At 46.1% G+C, this 18005-nt stretch overlaps 1 protein-coding gene across 3 annotated transcripts in view; it reads right to left on the reverse strand.

Annotated features, from left to right (window-relative positions):
• NTM (neurotrimin) overlaps positions 1–18005 on the reverse strand; it is a 956964-nt gene that overhangs the window by 796618 nt on the left and 142341 nt on the right. The gene's annotated exons all lie outside the window — the stretch shown is intronic.

The raw sequence follows: 18005 nt of genomic DNA on the forward strand, positions 1-18005 counted from the left end.
CAACATTATGAATGGAATTCATTCAGGTCAATGAATTGTACACTGAAAAATGGTTAAGATAGTAAGCTTCAGTTTTTGTTTCAATTTATTTTAAATTCATGCTAGTAATTAATGTTGAAATTAATGTTAATAATATAAATTTTTTAGCCTGTATCTCCAAAAGGTTATCATTTCAACAGTGTAACCAATATAAAAATTCTTTTATGATATTACATTATTGGTCTTCCCAGGTAGCTCTAGTGGTAAGGAACCCACCTGCCAATTCAGGAGACGTAGGAGACATGGGTTCAATCACTGGGTCGGGAAGATCCCCTGGAGAAGGGCACAGCAACCCACTCTATATACTTGCCTGGAGAATCCCATGACAGAGGAGCCTCACAGGCTATGGTCTATGAGGTCGCAAAGAGTTGAACATGACTGAAGCAACCTAGCACACATTTAAATTAAAACAAAAAACATTTCCCCCATTTCTCCCACTCCCCACCTCTGGGAACCACCAACTGGTGCTTTGTGTCTGTGAGCGTCTTTGTTTATATTTAGATACCATGTATAAGAGAGAACAGATAGCATTTGTCTTTCTCTGTCTGACTTACTTCATTTAGCATAATGCTTCAAGTTCTAGGTAAGATGGTAAAGTTTTATTTTATGCAATTTTTGCCACAATTTAAAATGCAAAGCCGAATACCCTCTCTCCAACAGATGTTACGGTGACAGATCGTGGAGGGTGATTCTGATCTCTGCTGTCCCCCCACCAAACAGCCTGATGGCCGCCTGACCCTAAATGCCAGGTCTGGCTCTGGGCTGCTGCCCCTCTGCCTGGGATGCCTTCAAAAACCTCAGCTTACCGCAGAAGCTCAGCCAATACCCCTGGCATCAGGGGTCTTCCTCTTTTCCTCTGTGTCTTCTTAAATCTTTTACACATGCCTTATTAAATGACTACTTGTTTGACAATGATTTCCTGATTTGGGCTGGGAGTTTCCTGTGTAAGGGGCAGTGTTTGATTTATTTTTATATCCCCAACACAGGAGCACTTTCCTAACTCATAGGAGGAGTTCAATGAATATTTAATTACACTGATGGGTCTTTCATTTTGTTTTAGCTCTGTGAGGGTTGGGGGTGGGCTGTCCTAACCGCTCAGAGAACACTGTTACAATGGACAAATCAGAAGCCTCAGGGCAGATAAAGGGAATTTTCCTCCCTTCCTGGGCTCTGCTTCATTGGCATGGCTGCGGCTTCTGACCCCCCACTGGGTAAAGTCCCTGGAGTCCTGGTTTTATTATTTTTACCTGGCTGAAAATTCACTTCCTCCTCCAAGATGTGAGAAGAGCAGGTAGGCCCTCGGTTGCTGGTGAGGGTTTGGGGAGCTGATCTGGGAAGTCCCTGGCTCAGGGTGGTCTCCCAGGTGGGCTATGCTGTCTACTGCAGGCTCCTATTCCGGGAACCCTGCTCAAGGGTCATCTCTCTCCCTACCTTTTTTCCCTACCCCGCCAAGTTCAGCTTTCTTCCTTAATTGCCTCCACATTTTTTCTGCCTAGGTCATTCCACCAGCAACACAATCTTGTTCTTTCTAGTCTCTTAATTAACTCTTTCTTTAGTTTCCTTGGCGATTAGAGGGAGAGTGTCAGGGAACAGGTGAGGATATTGGTGCTTCTTCTCTTTCAAAACGGCCTCCAGGCAGCTGTTCTAAGGTCACCACTTGCCTGGTTAAATCCCTTCCCTTGGCTGCATCAAAGGGCAAATGCCCCACAAGAGCTGAGGTTGGCAGCATCTCGGGTGCCTTGGCACGTAGTCGTGGTCCTTTAAGCTATTATTCTTGGGTGAATCACAGAGTGTTTGTTCCTGTCCCAGCCCTCCCTATGGTGGGAAAGTACTTTTCCTCTCCCTCCTCTTTTCCCACCCTTCTTTCCCTTTTGTGAGCTTTCAAGTCCCCCAGTTAAATAACTGGTAAATTTTCCTTTGTGAAAAGGACTCAACTTTACTGGATAACTTCCATGATAAGTGTATTTCTTTTTCTTTTCTTCTTGCCCTTGGACACTCATACATTAAAACTTCTTACAGGGGAAAAAATAAATTAAAACAGAAAAGATATAAAGCATCTATCAAGGTAAGTTTTCCTGAGTATTCATTGGAAGGACTGATACTGAAGCTGAAACTCCAATACTCTGACCACCTGATGAGAAGAACTGACTCTTTAGAAAAGACCCTGATGCTGGGAAAGATTGAAGGCAGTAGGGGAAGGGTACAACAGAGGATGAGATGGTTGGATGGCATCACAGATTCGATGGGTATGAGTTTAAGCAAGCTCCAGGAGTTGGTGATGGACAGGGAAGCCTGGTGTGATGCAGTCAGGGGGTTGCAAAGAGTCAGACATGACTGAGCGACTGAACTGAACAAGATAAGCTGGATATATCTCAACTCCATGTAGACTTTCTTTCATTCCTTTTTTCAGCAAACACTTATTCATGCCCACTATGCACCAGATGCTTTGCTAGTATCAGAGGGTCTCAGATCAGTGGTACAGGATCCCTGCCCTTAAAGGAGTGTCTGGTGAATATATATAGTGTAGGTGTGGGAGTGTCTGAAGAGGTGGGCAGAATAAGAAAAGACCTCATTTCTTCCAAGAGTAAATTATTTATGAATTAAAAAAAAAAAAAGGAATGGATGTCTTTTTGCAAGGGATAGCAAGTTAGCTATGTGCAGCAGGATAACTAAGGGTGTGTGGGTAGTCCCTCCAGGCTCAGACTTTCCCATCTTCCTCTTAACTTTTCCCTCAGTTACTTCCTAGAGAATCTGTGATCTATGGATAAATATCCATGCCATGAAGCCAACACATGCATCCATCAGTTTTTACTTAAGTAAGTGCTCTTTCAGTTCTGGAATCTCAAATATTGGAGAAAGCCGTGATTTTCTGGCCACTCTTGACACTGCCGTGGCTTTTTGTGTATTCCTTGGGCACTGAGAGCCTATTTTCATCCCCTCATCCTATCTGTCCTCTAAAAATTGTTTGCTCTCCACTTTCAGGAAGGAGCAAGACTGAGAGTCTAGTCTTGCCCACAACTTTGAAAGTAGCTGAAGGATGAGGAATAATGAAGTTTGATTGTGTGTGTGTGTGTTGTGTGTGTGTGTGTGTGTGTGTGTGTGTGTGTGTGTAACCATTTCAGGATACCATTCATCCGGTTAGTAGAGTTTTGTCAATTACCGTGGGGTCTGTCTCCCAGACCATTGCTCTCTGGATCCCCCAAAACTGTGTAACAGCCTCCATCTCTGGAGACTCGCACTCATGGATGGTGGTGCACTGCGGCAAATGTGTCTTACGCCAGCAGACTGGATGCTGCCTCCTGACCTGTCAAAACATCTGTTTAGCAGAGATGACACGGCAGTTTCTCTGAAGCCTAAAACAAGATCCTGGGAGGCTGCTGCTATGTCAGTGTTCCCTTTGGCCTGAGGTGTGCTGGGGCAACACTCAGCTGTATTCACTGTATTCAGAGAATACAGTATATTCAGGCTGTATTCACTGAACCTGCACTAGAGTCTGGACACTGGCCTCAGGACCAAGGAGAAGACATATAATACGAGGAACTGGGGAATACAGAAAACACACGCTCAGCACTCAGGACCTGCAGGGTAGAATGGAATCCAACGTCTAGACATGGAGTGTGGTGTGCGTGGCCAGAGAAGAGAGAAACCCAAGCTGTGGTCACAGATGGTTGGCCTAGAAAAGACTTTGAGTCAACCACCCACTTGGTCGTTTATGAAACGTTTATTAAATACTTGCTATGACCTGGGTCCTCTGGAAGTTAGTAGGTGAGAGAATAAAGCTCAGTTATTTAGAGGAAATGTTCAAGTTAGTAGCAGAAATGGAAACAGAATTCTTGTCTTAATTCATTTTTTTTTCAGCTAAGCTGACTGAGAATCTCTGGTGTGTCATGCTCTGGGACAGATTCAGAAAAGCTGCTGCCAGCTAACTCAGCGTCTCTGACACTCGCACAGCGCCATGGACCTGCGCCGGTTTTCTTAACATCTCCCAACGTCCTTTTCCTCAATTAGAAAATGTAGGAATGATGGCACCGCCTCATAGGGTGGACGTTCACATCCAAAGCAACCACGCAAAAGGCAGAGCAGAGCCTCAGACACAGGCAAGTGCTCAGTAAAGTCAAACCTGTTATGAGCACAGAGTGACCTCGGTGGATAAAGTATGGTCCCCACCCTTGAAAAACACACGAATTCTGATGGAGAAAAATTTCCAGATCAGTGTGTTTCCCTAATAGCAGAGCTTGGGGAAGACATAAGAAATAAGAAAATAGGATGAACCTAAAGATTCTCATACTAAGTTTAGTCAACCAGATAGAGAAAGACAAATATACAACATCACTTAAATGTGGAATCTAAAGAACTGATACAAATGAATTTATATACAACACAGAAAAAGATCCACAGCCACAGGAAACAAACTTTTGGTTACCAAAGGGGAAAGGATGGGGGAGAGATAAATTAGGAGTTTGGAATTAACATATATACACTACTAAACAATAAGGACCTAGTGTGTAACACAGGGAACTATACTCATTATTTTGTAATAACCTATAATTTACTTGTATTACCAATATACATATATTTTAAAAATTCTTTTCATATATATATATATACACATATATACATATAAGTCATTTTGCTATATACCTGAAAGTAACACAACATTGTAAATCAACTATATTTCAATTGAAAAAAATATGAGAAGAAACAAACTGAGAGCAAGAGTAAAGAGCAAGAGGTCAAAGTGTAGTGTGATGGACTGGGCAGTGTTATGAATAGCCAAGTTATTTATTGCTTTCTAAATCTACAGAATAGTCAGATCTTTAAATCCTGGAAAGGGAAACATTCAGAGGCCACTTAGTCCATGTCCCTGTCTCCCATCTATTAATATATTAAGAGCACTAATTAAAAGCATATTACCCTCTAGTGCTCACTCTAGTAACATTGTAAGTGCCACGACCCATGGTTATTGGCCCTGAACTACTCTAGACTTCTGGGCTCTTGAAAATTGACCAGGAAGAAAACAGAAATAAAAATGGCTCTTGCAAGAATGGGTCTCGGGAAGCTAATTTAACGTGAAGCTTCTTCCTTTCCTAGTGAGGGCTGAAAAGAGTTCAAATGTCAATGTCCAAGAGATAAAGCACGTCTTAGGTAACAGTAACAGCATGCTCAAGAAGTAATTTTGGGAACAGGCCACAGCAGTAGGAATATCCAGTGAGTGATAAGAGTGGCGATGCTCACTGAATGCAGAAGATAAATTGTAGTCATAGGTTTGATCAAGCTGATAGAAGACTAGGGATGAAGTAAGAGGAGCAGGGCATCAGATACGAAATCCATCTCCTGGGGGTGGGAGCACAGAAGTTGTTTGTAGAAAATTCAGGTAGCAGTCAACCAAGGTGGAGTTCAGAATAAGGAAACCTTACAGGAATGATGGACTGCCTGGGTGGCTCAGCGGTAAAGAACCCGCCTGCCAATGCAGGAGACGGGGGTTTGATCCCTGGGTCAGAAAGATCCCCTGGAGAAGGAAATGGCAGCCCACTCCAGTCTTCTTGCCTGGAGAATCCCATGGACAGAGGAACCTGGTGGGCTACAATCCATGGGTTGTGAAAGAGTTGGACTAAACCACGACAGGAATGAAGACAAAAGCCTGTATGTGTAAGCCAGGCACAGAAGAGGAGATGAGGTGGAGGCTGTAGATACCGGGGACCTGCCACACAGACGCAGCAGCCGCGGTGGGGGCACAGCGACTCCGGCTCCCGTCATTACTGTGCATGGGACTTCCGACACTTAGCTAGACCACCGGCTTCATGAACCACCCGGCCAAGCAGCAACACAGAGGACAGTGTGAGGGATCAGTTTCTCAACTGCACACCTAGGGCACGCGCAGACTTAGTGGTAAATTAGAGTCATCCCACTTGTGCCTGAAAAGACATGGAGACTCCTTTGTCTCCTTGGCCGCAGCCTTCTGGGACCACGCCCAGGCATGAGATGCACTCGTTCCCCTCCAGCCCTGATTCCAATCAAATGCTGACACCTGTCCACGCTGCTCTAAATGTCACCACCGTGGAGATGACCCCACCTCACTTTCCCTCCTGCTCCCAGGCTGCCCCCAATATACTATTGTTTTAAAGCAGCTCATGTGTTAATTAAAAAGTAGGAATCAATTGTCCTCATCGCTCCATTCCAGGCTGCTGTGCACACAAGGATTAGAGCTGCCTTGACTTAAGTCAATTAGAGATAAGGAGAAGCTGACATTTCCACAACCCGCCTTATCATCCTGCTCAAAACCAGCTCAGATTAAAATGTACAAAGATGATTTCTTTAGCCCTTTTCCTCCTCCTTTACCTTCTTTTAATCATTATGAAGAAAACTGACAGTCCAAGCTGATGGCAGAGATGCACGCTCCAGCCAACCTGAAGCAGCCATGTGGCCAACACGGCCTGTGCCCTGCTGCAGACCTGAAACCCCACCCAAAGCTGTGCCTCAGCTTAGGGCGGGATGGGGATGCAGAGGCAGAATGGACTTGGAGAAGGAAGCCATGGCTTTGACGCCACTTCATGCACCACTTAACCCTTTAGGCCCTCTGCTTCTCTGAGCCTCTGTTGTCTTCTCTGTGGAAAGGGGCAATGTTGCCATTGGACATTTACCACTGTGAGGCTCACGTGAGAGCATGGGCGTACAGAGCCTGACCCAAAGCATGCTTCATCCGTGTTTCTGTTGAATGTAAATGCCCTGGGGTTCATCCTACATAATTTCTAAACAGAGAAAGGAAGTCACTCATAAGTGATCCTGTCCAAGATAAACATTCCTGCTTGTTGATCCCACGCCTTCATCCAGGCAATTTAGATATACATTACCGCTAAGCTGCCCGGCAAGTTGGCTGCTGTGGTCCTCATTTTAAAATGAGGAAGCCGTGGATCAGAGAGATTAATTAACTTCCTAAAGTTCACACGTCTGGTGAACGGTGGAGCTGGGATCTGAACCCAGAGCCCATTATCTCTCCATTACCTCGTGCCCCAGTGACGCTGAATCATCTCGGGAAAGAGGAGAAACGTGGTCCCCTGACCTTTTCACTCATTGTCAGAGTGAAGAGAGTGGTACCTATTGACACTGGCCTGGGAATGTATTAGCAATTTCTCAAATTCTCAGCCCGATCCATTAGCTGAGCTTTCTCTGGCTACTTTTGATTGTGTTAAATGCTGATGCAGCCCTTGCCCAGATCACTTGTTATCTTCCGATCCTTCTCCACACATCACCCTTCAGCAACTGACTTTCTTGTGCAAGCTACAAGCAGTCCAGGCAAACAAGAGCTGACAAGCAAAGCTATGCTGGTGCCTCGATGCATTATGAATCCCCCTTGGTTGGCACAAGGTGCCCCACCCAGGGTCCCCTCCAATGATGGGTCATTGTTCCAGCTGCTGGGTATGTCACTGGTATGTTGTTGCCCTTGGCTGTCAGCCCTACAGGGATCCCTCAGTTGGAGAGAACCACCTTACTCAAGGGCCTGTCCTCTCTCTGGGTGGCCACAGGCAGTGACTCGGTGGAGATCTGGCAATCTCAGCCCACTCAGAATTGATCAGAAAGTTCACACTCACTCCAAAGCAAATCCTGGCGGGTCTACCGAGCTAGTTCATCCTACATCACAATTTGAGTTGTTCCTCTGTCCTATACCCCCTCTTCCGGAGGGCTGATGTCAAGGGTCCACCTAACCAACAACTTTTTGCTCAGTTTTGTCACAGATTCTGCTTCCTGAAGAGCCTAGCTGAAGACTCAGGTAGGTCTACCATAAACTGCATTTTACAGATGAGGAAACAGTCCAAGACTGCTTGGTTAAATAGCCAGGGTTAGAAACCAGGTTCATCTTAAGCCAGAGTCTCATAGGCTCTTGTGCCCCAATCTCTCTTTTGCTAACATGTAAGTCTGCTCAGCACTGCAGTTTCACTATTTTCTGCCTGAATGTTGTTCTTTCTATGATCAGCAGTTCTTTCTAGGGAGTGGCTGCGGCAGATTAGTGATGGCCACACGTCATTTGATAGCCCTGCTGTTGAGGTAGCCCCCATCCCTCCAAATCCGGGCCAGCCAGCCCCAGAGTCTTGCCAGACCAGAGACTGCAGCAGAGGTGATGCTGTCCCAGGATTGCAGGCCCAGCCTGAGACAGCCAGCAGCTTCCATATGGGTGCCCTGGGCTCTAGGCTAGCACCCACACCTGAGCCCAGCATCCACATGAGAGACCACATGGAAAGTCCTGAGTCCACAGGGACCACAGGGCCGAGCGAACACGGCCTTCCAAAGCAGCAAGGCCTGAAAGTGAGTTGCCATGAGCCCCCCAGGCCAACATAGTCACCATCCACATTCCAGTAACTGACTCCAGTAGATGCATGAGGAGCGGGCGAGTCACCCAGACAAGTTCTGAACAAATTCCTGATCCACAAGTCCGGATGGTGTGGGGCTAGTTTGTTTCACAGCCATAGCTAACGGGACCAGAGATGCCACCTGAACAACTCAGAAACCTCTGTCTTCCATCTCATCTCCTCTGGGGTCTTCTCAGCTGTGCTTCCCTGCCCAGCACCTCAACCTCCACCCACCCTCATTCTTCCTCTCCATCTTCAAACTTGCACAGGAAATGGTTCATCTCCCGGTGTACCTTACTGTCTCTTCTTCACTGTACTTCCGAGCTTCACAAATGACTTAGTCAACAGGGAACCACCGCTTCTGAGCCATCCACTTCTTTGTTGTCCTGTGAATCCTGACTTAGTCTATCTTCTATTCTGACTTCTGTCTCTTTGGTATGAAAGTCTTGAAGTTCAGCAGATACTTTTGAATCACAAAGTCTAGTGGCATTTTCTTAGTTTAAGCATCACTTGCTTTGGGGAAGCCATTCCTGAAATTCACCTCTGCAGGCCAGCATTGGAAACTGCCATCTGGCTTCTTGTGAGACTTTCTAGCATCCATTCATATTTCTATTCAAGAAATATTGATTGAAAATCCATGCTGAGATATCCCTTGTGACTTGAGGATCCCAGACTGCTAAGTAGCTGAAATAAATGGCTAAGTCAGAAATGGGTTTGCTAAGTCAACTGGCATAGCCATAACCAGTCCAGTTCAAATATGACTCACCTAGATTTTTAAAATATCTGTGGATACTTTCCTGACCAGTTTCTGGGACCCATGTTGTAAGGAAATCAGCTCCCTTAATTAACCCAGTGGCTCTCAACTCTGGGTACACATTAGAATTACCAGCATAACTTAAAGAAAACATTAATGCTGGGGTCTCACGTCTGGAGATTCATTAGTCTAGGGTAAGACCCAGGCATCAGTATGGCTTAAACAGTTGCTGAGTGATTTTAACAAGCAGCTGGGGCTTGAGAGCCACTGAATGACCTAAATCCCTAATAATACAGCTTAAGATCATCCACCCTTCTCTGTGTTCTGCGGAGGCAGAGGAAAACAGTGGCTGGAGAACGTTTGGGACACTTGAAGTTTTCCTGAAATCTCCGCAGAATTTCTGCCTCAAGTTCAATAAACCCAATTCCCCAACGTTTCCGCATAGTTCTTATTTGCAGCACTTTAATCACTCCTTAATCTTGTTTTGATTTAGCTCAAATAGCTGTTTCCCTGGAGAAAGCTTTTCTGAGTTAGAGGTCTCTGTTTTACAGAAACACGTAACCCTAATAGCTCATCAATTCAACTGTGAATTGCACAGTAGTTGTTATGAAATGCATATCAGTCAAGATTTCAGCAGATCATCTTGCTATATTTCTCGCTTACATTACCTACAAATGAAGCCCTGCATATATCAACTAGGCGGCTCTTCTCTGTTGTCCTGCAAATATTGTTAGCAGAACATCTAGTCACCTAATTTATGAGTTACCTGATTTGTACAAGGCTTGACTTTGATTCTTCCAGGTTCTCTCTTCTCCTTCCAATAGTTGCAGTTATTATCAATGGTCCTAAGAAAAATAAGACCTGCTCAAAAGTCAGCCCATGGATGTTGAACTTGAAAGGAGAGGAGATCTAAGATGACCTGAGCCATTAATCTTTATGTGCCTCTGCCCCCTGAGTTTGATCAACAGTCATAAAATTGCTCATCTCTTTCATCCAGGAACCAGAGCCACTCACTCTCCACTGTTGGCTTTTCATATAGATCCGCATGGCTGTCCTTTCATGTAAATCACATCAATTTAAATTTAAATTTCACTTATGATTCCAAGAGACATTTGACCTATTCTTATATTAGAAATGAGAGATACCTGGATTTATGAAAAATCCAGGCATAAGGATCTTCAGAGATTACAAAGGGCAAGAATGAGGTAGTGAGGTATGGATAGAAGGGTCTTAACATGATCTTTCAGCTTCATACATGTGCAGCTTCATACAAGTTCAGCATCCTCTTAGCACATACTTAAGTGGAGGGGTGCTAAGTGGTGGATTTCAGGGTTTTTTTTTTTTTTCTCCTTTAGGGTAATATACATATAAAGCTTTTTAACTCTTTAAGTCATCAAGGTAAAGGGAAGATCACAGCACGGCAATAGTGACTGGGCTTTCATAAGACACAAAGCGTAAAATCAAAGTTAACCATCCTAAGGCATTTGTATTTGTAAGGATTTTTTAAAAAAAGTTTCCTGCTCCCTGAGTTTCTAAGAAAGAGTCCAGGTCTAAGGACCATCGTAAATCAAACTGCTATCTGGGACACTACCGAAGGATGGTGGACAGATAATAAAGAGAAGAGATACTTGGGATTTCCCAGGGGCCTTGAACTTCTTGGTGTAGCGAAACTGGCAGAGTCTATGTCTCAGAGCCCAGGGCTGCTTTGCAAGCTTCATGATCTTAGCCAAAGGACCTACATGTTTCAAGCTTAGTTTGTTGATCTCAAAATTGTGATAATATCAGATTGTCAGGAGGACTCAAAAGGATCTTTATAAAGTATAAAGAACAGTGCCTCTGGATGCTGGATACTCAATAACCATCATCATCATCATCACCATCACCATCACAATGTTGACAGCTCCTACTTCACCAACACTAGAGCAATTTCTAGGATGTTTTCTTCTCTGGTGAGTCTCTAGTACCACTGTGGGATGGGACAGAAGTTCAAGCCTCCACTCACCACCTCTCAGGTACTAACACAGAAACGAAACACAAGATGCCACCTCTATGAAGACCTATGGGTAAAGAAGAGTTGGGTTGGTGATGACCACTCCCATGAAGGTTTCAGATCCTAATGAAGCCTCAGATGGGAGAAGGGGGCAGGAGGAGGGAAGGAGAGGCACACTCCTTGGGTCTCAGTTTGGAAGTTCGTACTCCTTCTGATGAAGCAACGCTGGGAGCAGTTCAGCAGATTTCAGTTCAGATCGTGGGTGAGGCATGAAGTTTACCAGATGCTGCTCCAGTACACCAAGTGGCAAAACTCCTCATCTCTCTTCCCTTAGTCTCTATTAAAGGCCACAGAAGTTATTTATGGATGCTACCATAGAGAAATAAAAAGAAAAATACACCTGCAATATAGGCTGTTTTGAGAAGGTCACATCTGAAATGCCCCTGGAATCAGCTTTGGCTAACATGTTGGTCTAATTAGTTATTGTGACCAGGTATCCATGGAAACAGCCATACATTTGTCCTTAAGCCAGATAATCGCTTCCTCATTTAAAAGCATACGATCCACACAAACCAAGGCCGGTACTTATACACATTAGCTCCTTGTGACACATACACAATTAGAAAGAGCAGAAAATCTAAGGAAAATGAGCAAATAGGGGAAAGTGGGCTCTGACACTGGGAGGGCGGACTGGCCACAGTGAGCGAGGAAGAGAAATCCAAAGGCCAAAATTTGGTTTTATTTCACTGGCATCGATTTTGAATGAGCCCAGTGGAAGACCTCCCCAGCCTGTGTCAGTGGAAGCAATTGTCCTCTTAATAGCACGCTTCAGCTACATTATGGGTTAAATGGGTTAACTGGGCTTTTGTTGAATGGCCTTGTAACATAGTAACCATTTATAACATAATTTCTATGGGAGAATGTGTCCTGAATTTCAAGTACTCAGCTTCTGAAACACAGCCTCTGTGTGTGATGGGCACTTCCTGTACCCTCAGAGAAACCACCAGGTGAAGAAGAGGCCCCAGGGGCAAACTACACAAATTTGGGTCCCAGCCCTCACTTTGTACTTCCTACTTGAGAGACCTGAGCCCAACTTCTCTGGGCCTCAGTTAGGTCAGCTCTAAAATGCATAAGGAAACATCTATTTGGTCCAGAATGCAAACTCCACCAGGACAGAACCATGCCTGTCTTAATTACCTCGGCTTCCCCAGTCCCTCGATCAATATTCGGTGAGTGAAGGAATGAATGAATAATTGCCTACATCCCAGCCTTGTAAGCAGAATCAAACGGGGTGATGCATGTGAAAACAATTCAAGAAGCTGCAAAATGGAATACAAATGAGAGACATGATAATTATAACCTATTGTTACAGACAGAATGTCACCTTCTGTGCATTCCATGTAAATGAGGATGTTTGTGTTAGTGCTAACTTGGATGGCTGAACGGATACCCAGAATACTGAGTGGTACAGATGGGCCATGCGACCCTGGGTAGCAGCAGGGCCTGGGGCTCGAAGGAGGGTGGTGAATGGAAAACTCAGTAAGTGTTTAATGTGTGGTGACTTGGGCTAGAAAGTAGGCACATCAGACCTAGGCAAGTGAAGGCAGGTGGATACAGGCCCCAGGGCCCTGTAAAGTCTCTCCAGGGACCTGCCAAGACTAGAAGGCCATTCTGCCTGAGGCAGAAACAGAGAAGAGTTAGACCAAAGAGCCTGGGTTCTATGCCCAGTTGCTGAAAGAAAAAAAAAAAGTGATGTTTGGCAACCAATTAGGAAGGATATTGAAAGGGCATATGTGAGGCACTGGATTTAACACGTAAGCAAAATGAAGAACTCAATCAGATCGCCCTGCACCATCATTTGCCAGCCTGTGTGTTAATTTTGCCTTTTACTAATGACTCGTGATTAAGCTGCTGGGATGCACCCAGTGCTAATTGTCAGGCTGGGTGGCAGAGGAAGAGCAGTGCTGACCCTGAAGGGAAGGGTCCCGAGTACAGCGACCCTGGGGGTTTTGTTTGGCCTGTGCCTCGGGCAGCCAGATTCTGGTTTTCTATGTATTATGCAGACTCTTGTACAAGGATTCTCAGTGCAGCCCCAGTCAAGGCCGTCACAGGCCATGGCTGGAATTTCTGTAGATTGAGCCCTCATCAGCAGCTCAGACCTTGGCCGCAGCATAAACAACAAGAGACAGACTTTCTCATCACTACCCACAATGCTCAGGTCTGTGCCAAGACTGGGAAAGACTCTCCAGTCCACCTGTATACCCCCACCTTGAGCAGGCATGGAGCTACTTCCAGCGCTCACCTTCCTCCTGAACCCATACCACTGTATCAAGATAGATGGCCACCTGCTTTGGCGTGCTCACCTTTCCTTTTCCAGCAACAAATTCTGGAATGAAGCCCACAATGGCTCTGTATCTACTTCTGCAAGAAACTACTTAAAAGGGCCCAGGAGGAGGCAAAAAAATCCTTTTTTACATTACGAAGAGAAAGAGATAAAGACAGACAAGGAGAGATGAACTTCTCCCTGGACAGTAACACAATAAATTTTTTACGGTGTTTTTCAAGGTGTTCTCCATCCCCCTGAGTCAAATTAATGCAACACATTTTCTCATAATGCACAGAGTGATTTTTCAAGAGGGCAGGGTCATTGTGCAGAAAGGGCACAGGTTACAGACACGAAAGCCTGGGGTCCCGGCTCTGGCAAGGCCACCATGTCCCCTGGACTAAATGCCTAAGGAACTCAAGCCTCGATTCCTCCATCTGTTTTTTGAAATGAAATAATATATGCTTCCTGCTACCTAGAACCATTGTGTAAATCAAATGAGATAATATATGTAAAAGCACTTTGGGAAATTAAAAGCACACTCTAGAAATAAAACACTGATTAAAGGAAATCTGTTCAATCAAGCACTACTTTCTCTGTATCTAATATATTTATTAAACAAGCAAGCAAACCAATACACATGGTTATCAATGGGAAGAATAGGTTCTATTTAGCTCATTGGAAATGCTACAAAGTTTAGGAATTTGTCCATATTTTCTAAACCCAAATTCTACACGAGTCTCCTCTTTGTGTCTATTTCCCTCCCTAGAAACTAGGTAGAGAATATTAATTTGCTCATCCCTCGCATGGCAGTACACAGTATAATTAAACAAAAATGGCCTATATTAGCCTGGACATTCACAGGAAGCTTTATATGTGCAATCTCACTGAAACGTTTCTCATTTCTGGGTTTAAACACCTGATCCAGGCAAACTGGCCAAATGAACGCAAGGAAAGCGTTGATCCTAAGGCCATAACTCTGTAAGTTCATTAACTGTGAATTATTGTTTTGAACCAGGGTTGGCTTCCAAGGCCAGAACTGCACATTCCTAAAGTAATACGCCTGACTCCAGCAGAAAACGATCTTCACAATTCTCACCTTGAACTTCTGGAGAATTCCTACCTCATCTGTTACCTGCTCCCTAGCTAGGTGACTCTCTCCAGGTCTGTGGTGTGGCTGTAATTATCCCAGTGCTTAGTGCTGTGTTAGTGGCTGAGGATGCACGGCACCAGACTGTCGAGCAGGTTGGCGATGTTCCCAGGGAGGCAGGAAGCACCAAGTCTATGAGCTCAGCGCCCAGTTCCTCTTTCCCCAGTCTGAGTCTGGGTGCAAACAAATACTGGGGACCTACTGTGTGCTGCCCACTATGCCAGACACTTGACCTACATCATCTAAGTTAATCCTCACAAACTGTGTCAGGAGACTTCCCTAGTGGTCCAGTGGCTAAGACGTCATGCTCCCAACGCAGGGGGACTGGGTTCCATCTCTGCTCGGGGAGCTAGATCCTGCATACTGCCATGAATATTGAAGACCCTGCATGCTGCACCCAAGACCTGGTGCAGTCAAATGAATTAATCAAGTTAATTAATGAATTTAAGATAAACAACTTTGAGTCAGGTCAGTGATTCTGATCTCGGGTTAAAGGGAGATTCTGATTCATTAGTCTTGAGGGCTGAGTCCCTACATCTGCATTTAAAAAACATCTGGAGGTGATTCCAGCCTTTTCAAAGCCTGGCAATAATACCAGCGTTAATACAGCTGACCATACTAGAGAATTATCATGCGCTAGACAGTCGGCTGAATGCTTTGCACGCTCCTTCCCATTTGAATTTTAAGACAGGATGAGGTAGATATTATCTGCATTTAAAGAACCCGAGACTTAGGAAAATCAAGGGATCTGCAAAGATTCTACAATCAGGGGTAGATTCCTGCCCCATTTTCTCTGACTCTGAGACCTGTGATCTTTCTACTTTATCAGGTGCAGTAGAATCCTTTAGGATTCTGCATTATTTCCTAACTTATTAGGAAATAAAATCCAGGTGTTTATGTTAGGGGCGATTTTCTTCTGCTTTCTCTTCGGGGACATTGGTGATGGTGTCAGCTGACTTACCACCATTATTATCACCATTAATAATGCTTTTTTCAGGTGGTGCCTGATGCTGGCTTGGGAGCACACACGCCTAAGGCAGGAGCCACAGTGAGGATGACACAAAGTGACGGTATCTATTAAGAGGTGACGGTGCTGTGGGGAAGGGTACATTTGATTCTCATCCTCCTGGGCTAGGACTTGGCGGAAAGCCACTTCCCAGGACGTAATTAAGATAAAACTTCACCTCTGGCCCTCCACCACCTTTATAAATCTCCCTCTGCGTCTCAACTGCCGAGGACTCTTACACAACAATACTCAAGAAAGACTTTCGGTTGCCTAGGACTCTGTCCAGACAGCCACAGGCCCCAGCGTAGCATCAATATTATCACATGGTCAAAAGACAATCATAAGACTTTAGATCCTTAAAGCTCCTTTGAGCCTAAAAAGATCAAAGCCCTTTCATACCGGTGCTTTCATTTTCTGGTCCCCTCCTCTGACGTGGGAAGAGGATGTCAGGAAGGAAACTGTCCTCCTTCTGCAATCCTGTCTCCCAGAAACCCGAGAACAGCGGCCCCCTCCCCTCACGATGCAGCTGACCTGACGGAGGGCTAGGCCCTTGACTTGTATTTCAAGGTCTTTCTCGGTGACTGTTCAGTGTTTCTGGCCTGGCGGGCTTGGTTCCCCCCTGCAGCCTATCACCCTGAAGACCCCCGAGGCAGGGTGCAGAGGCTGTAATCTGCAGGCCAGTGTAGGGAACGAGCAGAGGGTGTGGGGATCAGGGTCTACACAAGAGACATCTCCTTCCACCCAGTGGTGAATCCGGGTCTGGGTGGTGGCTAAGGGGACAGGAGAGTCAGATGACAAAGCAGAGGACCCGCAGCCGGGCCAGCACTGCTGGTGTGCACTCCAGCCCACCCTGCTCATCCCAGCCTCTACTGTCCTGAGCTCAGGGACTCAGATCTGGGGCTTCGCTGGCTGCAGCCAGAGGCTGGATGCGCCTGGCTGGAACTCACTTCCAGAAGGAGAGAGGAAGCACCACCAGGCCCTGTTCCTTAGTTCCTTAGAGCCAGTCATCGGGGGAGAGGGCGTGGCTGCAGGTGGGCTCAGGGCTCCAGGTGAGATAGCCACGGCTCCGGAGGCCAGGGACCGGCAGGTCTCTGCACTTCAGTGGATGGCAACTGCTCTGGACCCTGGCTCTCTTCCTTCTCCCTGTCTGTGTCCCTGGAAATCATGTGGATGGCAGGTGAGTGGGCCTGGCTTCCCAGAGGCTGGAGACCCTGAGCCGCCTGCCTGTGACCCCAGCTGTGGATGAGGCTCCTGCGTTCCTGCTCTGAGAACTCCCCTCTGACGTGGAGACTGGCTTTGCAAAGCGCTCTTCCCGCTATAATAGGATTTAGTAAATGCCGCTGTTGGTGCCATGCAAGCTGAGGCTTCTGGGGACAGGATGTGGCTAGATGGTGCCTATTTACAAGCGTGTGGGGAGCCGAGGTGCAGGCTTAGCTGCCAGGTGCCTCACTCCTGATTGTCCAAGACAATAATCCCATCTTTCTGGCTTCCTGCAACTGGGGATGGAGAAAAATCAATCCTTAGCAGAGATCAGATGCCATCATGCAAAATGTATAACTTCAGGGTTTTTGTTTTGTTTGGGTTGTTTTTGTTTTTGTTTTTTTTTTCTGTTGTTGTTTTCAAGGACAGGCGTGGAGTCAAGCTGACATGAGGTTGTAGGCTTCAGAGCGATGTTGTGGTATTCAAATCATCCCTAAGGCTGGAGGGAAATTGTGGGGTGGCAGGGGACAGGGGTTAGAGATTACAGGGCAACAGCATGAGGGTCACGAAAGCCCTGGCCAGAGGCCGGCAAAGACCGAGGGTGGCTGCAGCCAGACTCCGTCCATTGCACTTTGATTCAATTAGAACCCGGGACTGCTGTGCTCTTCCCACTGGCTGCAGGCCAGCCTCACCTGCTGGGCTTGTCCACTTGGCTCCAGCCCTGAGGGCCTGGCTTGGCTTCTTTTGAACTTCTCCTGCTGGTCTGGGAGCCTGTGTCTACCAACCAGCTTGCCTCCCTCCTCAGATGCATCTACGTGTTTGGGTCTCAGAGGAATAGACCAAGAGTTCCTCAAAGCATCACTCAGACACCACGTGGCCAGGAGCACAGGGCTGTATGGTTTATGAAGGCTGGGCATCCTCCCCCTCTGTAGCCTCAGAGGGGTCACATTCTCTTCAAAAAGGTTTTCAACCTGAAAAACTGGAGTTTCTGAAACATGAAGTGACTTCCCCAAAGTGCACTGAAAGTTGGAGGCAGAACCCAGGTGAGAACAGACATGCCAGTTTCCTTCCACCCACATGGCTCCTGGCTTCTTCCAGGGAACCAGGAGGCAGGCTTTGCTGCAGTGCTCCTCTCACAGCCGAGCAAACTCAGCAGACCCTGCCCAGCCAGGGCTAAGCAGAAGGCAGAGCCCTGAGC

Source organism: Ovis canadensis, chromosome 21, assembly GCF_042477335.2.
Source record: "Ovis canadensis isolate MfBH-ARS-UI-01 breed Bighorn chromosome 21, ARS-UI_OviCan_v2, whole genome shotgun sequence".
NCBI lineage: Eukaryota > Metazoa > Chordata > Mammalia > Artiodactyla > Bovidae > Ovis > Ovis canadensis.